The sequence below is a fragment of the Mytilus trossulus genome, chromosome 9 (assembly GCF_036588685.1).
Source record: "Mytilus trossulus isolate FHL-02 chromosome 9, PNRI_Mtr1.1.1.hap1, whole genome shotgun sequence".
Taxonomy (NCBI): Eukaryota; Metazoa; Mollusca; class Bivalvia; order Mytilida; family Mytilidae; genus Mytilus; species Mytilus trossulus.
Window position 1 is genome coordinate 16603666 of NC_086381.1, and position 12221 is coordinate 16615886.

The window sequence follows — 12221 nt, forward strand, 5'->3', positions numbered from 1 at the left end:
GTTTCGCCTCCTTTACTTATCATTGATATTATGTTGATAGTCCTAAGTATAAAGCTTTATTAAAAACTGTAACATAAACTTAACACTAACCAAGAAACCAAACATTGATCAATGAACCATGAAAATGAGATCAAGGTCAGATGAACCATGCCAGGCAGACATGTACAGCTTACAATGCTTCCATACAACAAATATAGTTGACCTATTACTTATAGTTTAAGAAAAATAGACCAAAACACAAAAACTTAACACTGAGAAATGAACCGTGAAAATGAAGTCGAGGTTAAATAAAACCTGTGCAACAGATATATAGATCATAAAATATTTCCACACATCAAATATAGTTGACCTATGGCATATAGTATTAGATAAAAAGACCAACAACTCAAAAACTTAACTTTGACCACTCAACCATGAAAATGAGGTCAAGGTCAGATGCCATTTGCCCCCTAGACATGTACACCTTACAATCATTCCATACAACAAATATAGTAGATCTATTGCATAAAGTATGAGAAAAACAGACCAAAACACAAAAACTTAACACTGAGAAATGAACCGTGAAAATGAGGTCGAGGTCAGATGACACCTGCCAGTTGTACATGTACACCCTACAGTCCTTCCATACACCAAATATAATAACCCTATTGCTTATAGTATCTGAGATATGGACTTGACCACCAAAACTTAACCGTGTTCACTGATCCATGAAATGAGGTTGAGGTCAAGTGAAAACTGTCTGACGGGCATGAGGACCTTGCAAGGTACACACATACCAAATATAATTATCCTTTTACTTATAATAAGAGAGAATTCAACATTACAAAAAATCTGAACTTTTTTTTCAAGTGGTCACTGAACCATGAAAATGAGGTCAAGGACATTTGACATGTGACTGACGGAAACTTCATTACATGAGGCATCTATATACAAAGTATGAAGCATCCAGGTCTTGCACCGTCTAAAATGTAAAGTTTTTAAAAAGTTAGCTGACCCATCCGCTGCCGGATCACTAACCCTATGTCGAGCTTTCTGCAACAAAAGTTGCAGAATCGACAATTATAAATGATGACAGTGGTAAGTATCTTAGTCATGAACTTATTGTTTCAGGAATTCAATTGTTCAACTATTCAAACATGTCAAAGGTGTTAACCTTTTATATTCGGAAACCTTGCATTTCAATATTTCGTTATAATTATGTACTGTCTGGATTCATTTTCAAAATAAAATGTGTAAAAGAAATGTGAACAGATGGAGACAAGCAATTAAAAAGTGGATTCCCGAGTCAGCAGACAATATGCACTCGCAAGTTTTATGTTTTAATTTTTTATTATGTTAACTAGCCAGGTGTATAGGGCTGTTGCAGATTTGGACCAATTGCCTACCTAAATTCAACATCCTACTGGCAAACATGGTAGCCCATGTCGTTATCAAATCTCGTAAAATTCAAACTCTGGAGAAGTGAGATAAATTGCTTTTGCTCCCTCTCGTGACGTTCCGAATAAATAATCCCTTAACAATCAGAGGAGTAGCTTAGGTAAAATTAAGACAAGAGCACTTCAAAGTTTTGGAGTCTCAGGGGCATGAACAGATTTTTGATCCAGATATTAATGATTCAATCTGTGAATCGATTGTGACGTCAATTATCTGACGATTTGCTTGTAATTTGCTTAGGTAATGTAGAAACATGATTTACTTTCCAATTGTTAAAAATTTGATAACGATTTGTTTATAATTTCTTCATAATTTGAAAACAATTTGTTTGTGATTTGCTTAAGGGAAGAAATATTATTTCATTCTGATTTGTTAAAGATTTGATAACAATTTGTTTATAATTTGTTTGTGCTTTGCTTAAAGTAGGAAAGCAATTGCCTCTGATTTGTTAAGGATTTCAAAACAATGTCTTGACAATTTGTTTATGATTTGCTTATAAATTGAAAGCTATTTGTTTATGATTTGTTGTTGTGATTTGTTTAATCATTTGCATGTGAAATTTTGTCACTTTCAAATCATAAAGAATTCAAATGATTTGGTTATCATTTGTTACCATGATTTGTTCATCACCTTTTTTTGTTTGGGATGAGTATGTTTTTTTTCTCTCTCTTAAACAAGTATAGTTAAAACAAAACCTGAAAGGGTTCCAACAGATATTGTTTCAGCTTGGCCAATCCCTAGTATACAACCATGTAAAGATATCTTAAGTCATTCTAGTTCTCCATTGGATTGGCTTTTTGTATTTATAATGGAAAAAAATATTTAGCTCATTGCTTTAAAGGTTGGATAGTGTAAAATCATGTGTATCTATACAATTGCTTCATGATTCAATTGATGGTCAGGAATAAGGAGAAGAGCAAAACTAGTGTTCAACATATAACCAACAACTAACTTCTACTACATACTTTTAAGTAGAGAAAGATAAATTTATAACATTTAAAGAGCCGAAATTTTTAATCATTAGATTTTTAAATATTTTCTACTTTTTCTGTTCTTTTAAGTGAAAAATTGTTGATCTAAGAAATAATTGTTTTGTATAATTGAATATCTTTTATTTTTTTTTGAAAAATGTTTTAAATTGTGTATGCATATTATGAGCATGAGGTAAAAGTGTTTCATATGTCTTTTAAGGCAGGAATCTAATATATTTTTTTGCTGGTTTTATCTGATGTATAATATTCATACAATATCAAAAGTAGATGTGTATACAAACAAATATTAACTTGAATCAGTTATTAAATGGAAAAAAGTTTTAAAAATTAAAGAACCTTAGTGAGCACGCTCACATACCCCACATCCCCACATTGTCATTGGAGAAATAAAATATGTGTAAGAAAAAGAAATTGCATCATAATTTCCTGTCAATATGCGCATCTGCATAGTATGTCCTCATTATCTACAAAGTTGCATAAAATTATGTTGTGTGGTTTCAGAGGAGTTGAGATGACAAACTATTGCAGTAGTGCATTAAAGCAAATAAGTTCATGAAGTTCAAAGGGACGTAACTCGTAGAAAAAAAATTGCATCATAATTTCCCGTCAATATGCACATCTACATAGTATGTCCTTATTATCTGAAAAGGTTTCGTAAAATTCTGTTGTGTGGTTTGAGAGGAGTTGTTGCGATGACAAACTGTTGCAATATTACATTGAAGCAAATAAGTTCAAAGGGGCGTAACTCATAGAAAAAAAATTGAATCGCAATTTCCCGTTGATATGCACAACTACATAGTATGTCCTTATTATCTGAAAAGGTTTCGTGCAATTCTGTTTTGTGGTTTGAGAGGAGTTGCGATGACAAACTGTTGCAGTAGTACATTATAGTAAAAAAGTTCAAAGGGGCGTAACTCCTAGAAAAAAAATTGAATCGCAATTTCACGTCGATATGCACAACTACATAGTATGTCCTTACTATCTGAAAAGGTTTCGTGAAATTCTATTGTGTGGTTTGAGAGGAGTTGCGATGACAAGAAACAGGACTGACGGACAGACGAAAGGACGGACTGACGGACGGACGGACTGACAGACGGACGGACGGACGGGTCAAAAACATTATACCCTCCGCAACTCGTTGCGTGGGGTATAAATAAGTTCAAAGCGGAGTAACTCCTAGAAAAAAAACTTGAATCGCAATTTCCCGTCGATATGCACAACTACATAGTATGTCCTTACTATCTGAAAAGGTTTCGTGAAATTCTATTGTGTGGTTTGAGAGGAGTTGCGATGACAAGAAACAGGACTGACGGACGGACGGACTGACAGACGTACGGGTCAAAAACATTATACCCTCCGCAACTCGTTGCGTGGGGTATAATAAAGATGTATTAACATTTGAATTTGAAAATAATATTACCCAACATCCAATGGAAACTTGTTAAAACCAATCTCAGCTTTTGTTGGAAATTTCACATTCATAATTCTGCCTTCCAATCTAAGTTTGCCATATAACAGGAAGAAGCCTATTCCTAACTCTCCATAAACTTGTACCTCACCATAGGGTGCTATCTCAGCATAAGCTTTCATATCCATTAACTTGGCTCCCACCTCAACCTTTATTCCTAAATATGCAGTAGCACCAAACTCTATAAATAAAAGAAGAGGGGGATAAAAGTAATGCATAAATAGTTTACAAAAATAAGATAGAATAATTTCTGCTAAATATAAATTTACATTTTCAAATACATTTGTATCTGGGTTTTTTTCAAATTATTTTTACTGTTAGAACTTTCTACATATGAAATTTCTTAGCATATTAAGTTGGCTCAGCTCTGTATATATGACAGACTTTAGAAACACAACACTCAATTATTTTTTTTGAATTTCTCATCTTAAAATACACATTACACACTAAATTGAATATAAAGTTGATTCATTTCTTTATCGTTTATAAAGGAGATTTGAAACTTAAAAACTGAATTGAGTTTAAATCATGTGGTACTGGTAAGCACTAAAATCCTGTTTTTATCTTCATTTCATTCATTATTGGTGGTTTCAATCATCAAAGTTGAAGACCGTTTGTAAAAGATTCCTTAATGATTGACAGAAAGGTTAACCATTACTGTTGGGAATGTTTTAGTCTTGTTTTCCCCTTTTGATTTTGCCAATTTCCACCGATTTCAGAATGTTTTTGCAGTAATGATGTGTACACTGAAACCTTTATAATCAATACAAGAAACATTGTTGATGTAGATCTGCCTGCTATGACATCCGACTACTTGGTTAAATCAAAGCCTTAAAGGCTGTAAAAGTAATTTCTGCCTATTTATGTGTTAAATTTGTGAGTTTTGTTTTTCATACACATGTAAAAGAGTTAAACAGAAAAGTAGTCTAATCAAGTGAAAATTAAGAATGTTTTAAGTTTATATCAATAATGACTCATTCAGCAGAAATTAGTTTTTACAATGTTATAGAAATACATTTACCAGGGTATTAATCTGGCTTCTGGGGGAGGAACATATGTATAAAAATGTATAAATCACAAAAAAACGCTCAGGCCATTTTCTGTTTAAATTGGTACCGATGTTTTTAATGACAAGACTTCAAATAAAATGCTTCGCTGCGCGCAGCCTGATGCCACCCAAGAGGTTGAACCCTGAACAGTTTGGGCTAATTTTGACGCAATATTCAAGCTTGATACATTTGAACTATCTGAATTTGGATTGTGATCAAATTTTTGAAATAATACAGGTTTCTGACAAAAAAGAAATGTGAAAGAAAGATCTTAAAAATCTATTGTGCAATACTGTGCAATTGCAGATTTCTAATTAAAACTTAAAAAAAAAAAACTTTGAAAAAACTTTGAAAAAAATATATGAAACCCTAAAAAACAATTGGCTTCCACCAACGTTTTGACCCCCCTAAAGAGTTAGTACCCAAAACTCAATTCCAGCCTTCCCTTTGTAGTATGGAACCTTGTAGTACAATTTAAGAGACATCCATAGACTTAAAAACCACATTATTGTCCGAAAACTAAAAAAAAATGCTAGTTTTTGGACCCTTCATGGCCCCAAATTTCTATACTCTTGGTACCATTACCCTCAAAATCATTCTGTACCTTCCTTTTGTGGTCTTTCTTGTAAAATTTCATAGAGATCCATTTCTTTAAAATAAAGTAATTGTCAGGAAACCAAATCTGTCTTCGGACAACAACAACGACGACATCATTGAATTATACAAACCCCCAAAAATGTTTGCAGCTGTATAATAAAAAACTATGGTAGAAGATAACTGACAACCATGGATGTCAATTGAAGGCAATAACTCATAAGAATATTGAATGTAATGGGCCTAGTAATCAATCCATAACAACAAGACAACAATAAATATGGTAAAATAGGTACAAATATTAATTTCTGGGGCTCAAAATTTTAACTTACCAAATGTCATGGTTATGAAGCCTCCAAGTATATAATCCTGTTCGAGATGGAAGAATGTAGTGGACATTTTAGGAAGACTAAAATCTCCTTTCATTGGAACATCAAAGGACTTCAGTATATTCATTATCTGACCATTCATCATTTTATCAAAAAACTCAGACAGCTGAAAAACAATTCATCATTTAAACAATCATCTTTCTTATATTTACTTAAAAACCTATAAAAAATTTAGTGTTTTAAAATTATCAATTTGAAAGTGTATTTTTTAAAACTCAAATTTAAGATAAGTTTAATTTATTATAAAATAAATATTGTATAATTTGTTAGGTCAATTTAAGATTTTAGGCTGTAAATATTTCAATCATTTTTTACTGATCAAATACATATATATGTTTGATTCTTAATTCTTATTTACCAAAGCTCTTGCTAAATCTTTTAGTTGCAACCCAAGTTTGTATATAAGAACTGGATCAATGTTTTTCATATCAAACATAGTACCCAGGTCACCAATGGTCATGTTGGCCACTTTCTCTCCCAGTAACTTGATACCAACATTCGTCAAACCACTTCCCACAACAAACGCCTGTTTTGTTCTTCCTTTTATGTCCCCAGTAACACCCATCATATTAGCTATCTCTGAGCCTATAATTCAAGATTGAACATATTTTATTCATTCAATTCCATTGTGTTGAGTAAATTATTCACATACATGTACATACAATACTGAATTCAAAATTGAATTTCATTTTTTAAACAGTTCCTATAACTAATTAAGCAATATATCAACCACATGCAAGAAATTAAGGTGAGAATTAGTTTTTCTGCCTTCTAACTTTGTGAAACTGCAAACATTGATTAAAAGTTTTGCATTTGTAATTTTGTTGTTTTTAACCGATTTTGCATAATTTTTTTTTACACAAGTTGTAGTTTTGTTTCATCAATAGTGACTATATACACAAAAATATTTGGAAAATTAATATCTAACGAAAAATAACGTATCCACAGTCTACTGTGATTTGGTTTGTTAACCATACCCGTAGCCAGGGGGGGTTCGGACGACCCCCCCCCCCCCCCCTTGAAAACAAATAAGCACTGTTAAAGTCAATGGTTCGAATTGTGACTGTTAAAGTCAAGTTTGTGAGTCAAACGAACCCCCCTTTTGAAATTCCTGGCTACGGGCCTGTTAACAGTATGTTTAATAACTGCTTAGTGTTACATAAAAAGTTGATTTTAAATGATGTTTTTCTCTAACCCTCCATATAGATGTGTTTTTGTTTATCATATGAGGTACTTACCCCCTTCAACAGGTGTTGGGGCAGCTACTTCTCCCGTAGTTACTATGGCTGCTGGGTTATTCTTCCCTAAAGCCTTCAGAGCAGACTTTGGTCCTATTTTAGTATCACCAGGTGAAATTTCAGCACCTTCTAAATTCATCAGCTTTTCTTCATGCTGTTTAATGCAAGAACAGTGATGTTATCTACATGCAAATTAATAAATAACACCACAAATAGAAATATGGGAAATTAAGAAATACTAATAAGTTACGTATACTACAAATTAGTGAAAGATGGAACAGATTGATATACATATAGGATATTAAATATCCCTTTGTTTTTATTGCTGGGCATAACAATAAAGCAACTAAAATATCATACCTCAAGTTGTTGTACTTTATCAATGTAAGATTCCATTTCTTCATTAGACGCCTTTCTCTCTGTTAGAATTCTCATTCCTTCCTGGAAGTTGGCAGGACTTGGTCTTAGAATATAAAAGCATATCATGCAAATAATTTCTCTTACCATGATATAAAGTTATTAAATGTAAACAAGAATGTGTCCATAGTACACAAATGCCCCAATCACACTATCATTTTCTGTGTTCAGTGGACAGTGAAATTGAGGTCAGAACTCTAAAAGATCATACCATAAGAAACATGTATACTAAGTTTCAAGTTGATCGGACTTCAATTTCATCAAAAATTACCTTGACCAAAAACTTTAACCTGAAGCAGAACAGACAGATGGAAAACCAAACAAACGAACGAAAAGAGGAACTGACGCACAGATCAGAAAACATAATGCCAATAAATGGGGCATAAAAACTAGAGGCTCTAAAGAGCCTGTGTCGCTCACCTTGGTATATGTGAATTAAACAAAGGAAGCAGACAGTTCATGACAAAATTGTGTTTAGGTGATTGTGATGTGTTTGTACATTTTACTTTACTGAACATTCTTGCTGCTTACAATTATCTCTATCTATAACGAACTTGTCCGTGTAGTTTCAGTGGAAAATGTTAGTATAAATTTACAAATTTTATGAAAATTGTTAAAAATTGATTGTAAAGGACAATAACTTCTTAGGGGGTCAATTGACCATTTTGGTCATTTGACTTATTTTTGAGTCTTAAATTGCTGTACATTATTGCTGTTTACAGTTAATCTCCATCTATAATAATATTTAAGATAATAACCAAAAACAGTAAAATTTCCTTAAAATTACCAATTTAGGGGCAGCAACCCAACAATGGGTTGTCTGATTCATCTGAAAATTTCAGGGCAGATAGATCTTGACCTGATAAACAATTTTACATCGTGTCAGATTTGCTTTAAATGCTTTGGTTTTTGAGTTATAAGCCAAAAACTGCATTTTACGCCTATGTTCTATTTTTAGCCATGGCGGCCATCTTGCATGGTTGGCCGGGTAATTAAACACAAACTTTAAACTAAATACATCAATGATGATTGTGGCCAAGTTTGGATTAATTTGGCCCGGTAGTTTCAGAGGAGAAGATTTTTGTAAAAGATCATGGAGATTTACGAAAAATGGTTAAAAATTGACTATAAAGGGCAATAACTCCTAAAGGGGTCAACTGACCATTTTGGTCATGCTGACTTATTTGTAAATCTTACTTTGCTGAACATTATTGCTGTTAACAGTTTATCTCCATCTATAATAATATTCAAGATAATAACCAAAAACAGTAAAATTTCCTTAAAATTACCAATTTATGGGCAGCAACCCAACAATGGGTTGTCTGATTCATCTGAAAATTTCAGGGCAGATAGATCTTGACCTGATAAACAATTTTACCTTGTCAGATTTGCTCTAAATGCTTTGGTTTTTGAGTTATAAGCCGAAAACTGCATTTTACCCCTATGTTCTATTTTTAGTCATGGCGGCCATCTTGGATGGTTGGCCAGGTAATTAAACACAAACTTTAAACTAGATACATCAATGATGATTGTGGCCAAGTTTGGTTTGATTTAGCCCAGTAGTTTCTGAGGAGAAGATTTTTGTAAAAGATCATGGATATTTACGAAAAATGGTTAAAAATTGACTATAAAGGGCAATAACTCCTAAAGGGGTCAACTGACCATTTTGGTCATGTTGACTTATTTGTAAATCTTACTATGCTGATACATCAATGATGATTGTGGCCAAGTTTGGTTTAATTTGGCCCAGTAGTTTCAGAGGAGAAGATTTTTGTAAAAGTTAACGACGACGGACGCAGGACGACGACGACGCCGGACAACGGACGCTGGACGCCAAGTGATGGGAAAAGCTCACTTGGCCTTTCGGCCAGGTGAGCTAAAATCATGGTACATAATATAACAATTGTTCATTATTTAAATTTTATTGAAAGGGTGCCTCAGTGTAGAAATTACTTCAAAATGTTTATAAAAGCAAAATATTCCATCTAAATAGATGAACTTACTCAGTAGCTTCCCTTCTTCTTCTTCTCCTACCAGTACATGATGGCTTTGTAATAGTTACACCTGCTTTAGGGGTCAGTTCATATATATCACATGGCTGTTGTTGAGCTAGGTAGCATGCTTGTAGTGACATTAGAATTTTAACTGACCCAGTGGCATCGGTGAGGGTATAGTTAAGCTGGAATGATTGGCCTAGGTCCTCTGATACTGGGTTGCCTACAAAGTAAAGTGAAGATTAAATCCAAAAGTTGAAGAGGACTTATTCTTTTTCTTATCTTTGAAGCACTTCTCTGACATTTCTGAATTAAATATATTTATCTGTAAAATTTTGATACTTTGATACTGATTTTTCAGACTTTTTGGTTAAGCATTAAACATGAAGAACAGTTCTGAGAGTTGAATTATTTTACAATCCTTAAAAAGAGCTCATCCTAGCGCTGTTGTGAATTTATTTTCTTAAATAAGTTTAACAAAAATTGACAATTTTGGTCATATTAACTTATTTGTAGATCTTAATTTGCTGATCATTTTTGCTGTTTACAGTTTATCTTTATCTATAATAATATTCAAGATAATGACCAAAAACTGCAAAATTTCCTTAAAATTACCAATTAAGTGGCAGCAATCCAACAATGGGTAGTTTAATTCATCTGAAAATTTCAGGGCTGTTAGATCTTGACCTAATGAACATTTTAACCCCATGTCAGATTTGCTCTAAATGCTTTCGTTTTTGAGATATAAGCCAAAAACTGCATTTGACCCCTATGTTCTATTTTTAGCAATAGCGACCATGTTTGTTGATAGATAAAAATTTCGGATACAATTTTTAAAATAGATACCCTAAGGAACATTCAGTTAAAGTTTGGAAGTATTTGGCCTAGTAGTTTCAGAGGAGAAGATTCTTGAAATAGTTTACAATGACAGACGACGACGGACGCCAAGTGATGGCATAAGCTCACATGGCTATGCCAGGTGAGCTAAAAACGTTGATCTTTAATTTCTTGAAATCTTCCCTATGTATATAACTAACCAGAAATAACAGACAAGCCAGATTTAGTCCATGGTTTCCTCTCAACACTGTATTGTACCTCGTCACATGAAGACACTGTAAACTTAATATTAACATTCCTATTTCCAGATCGGAACTTCAGTGGCATACAGCATTCAAAATTCTGTCCAGTGGCTGTTGCAGGACATCCTAAAATATTGATGTGAATAACATTTAATCACTAATGTATGCAAGTTATAAACCAATAAAAGACAAGGTCTTGCTACTGCTGCAGCCCTTTGAACATTCAATTTTTCATCAAACTGTAGTTACATTTCAAACCACAAACTATATATATTTCTGACCAATTCTAGTTTCACCTGACACTTCTAACATAACTCTTGAAACATAATTTAATTTCATTTTTACTAAATAACCATGACAACTTATTTAATATAGGGTTCTTTATCGGAATAATAAATATTCTTATTCTTATTATATTCTAATAGTACCAGAAATCTGTCACAAATTGTCAACAACAACAAAAATACATTACCTGTTTTGGGATCAGCTCCCTTTTGGATTGTACACTCTGCTAGTTTCCAGAAGTCAAATGATAGTCCTGTTTATAAACAATTATAAGAATTACAGTCAGATCTTATTGTAGAATATACTATATCATTGCTCTAAAATGACTTTTTTCTTTTCAACTCAAGATATTTAATTTTCAGACTTTAATTGCAAACCAAATGACATGAAATGAATCTTTTCCTTAGATTCATCTCCTATAAACTAATCTATTTAACTTTTTGCATTTGCCCAATTGAATAAATACAATAGCTATTGTTCTCTGTGTAGTTTTCTTCACTTTGCCTTTAAATTTCTTCAAAGAGAAATCCATCACTCATTGATTAATCGTGCAATTTATTAGGAGATGAATCTGTGAACATATTTCATTTGGTTTGCAATAAATAGGAGCACATCTGAAAAATATAGCTATATGTAAGCTTTTATTAGGTATTTGACCAACCTTGCAATTCCCTAAATCCCAAAATAGTAACATTTCACATGAAAAGTTACAATAAATATTTACCTTTGAATGGCATCATGTTTTGTAGACTATCACAGGAAGGAAACAGAAGATCTGATGTCTTCATCACATTATACACATTTCTACACGGACTTTTACCAGCTTCAAAACACACATGGATAGAGGCATCAACAGCAAACTTTCCTTGTGATGGAATGTTGTTTACAGCATATCTACAGTGAAATTTGTAAAAAGTTTATAAGGTCACTGACACTTTTATAGGGATGAAAGTTTTTGTCGAAATTTAATTTAAAGTCATATGAAAAGAGGGGCCGGAAAAGAGTGTCTGGTGACCCGGCCGCTTGAACTTTTGACGCATACAACAACCACTTTTCCATTGTGGCGTCAGATATTTTGTTTTATAACATCAGAATTTTACAGGAACCTGTGTGATATACAGGAATGGCGGACAAATAGCGATAAGGTGTATGGATGTATATGTCATAAACTTAGTCTTCTGTGCATAATTTTATCATTTTTTCTTGAATTCTTAACTTTTATTCTTTTCCCAACATGTTTATTATTTGAATTTAATCAATGTGTGGTTCATTTAATCTCAGT

The 12221-nt window shown here is 32.9% G+C and overlaps 1 pseudogene; it reads right to left on the bottom strand.

Moving 5' to 3' along the window:
- Window positions 1–12221, bottom strand: part of LOC134684333 (uncharacterized) — a 285814-nt pseudogene that overhangs the window by 80884 nt on the left and 192709 nt on the right.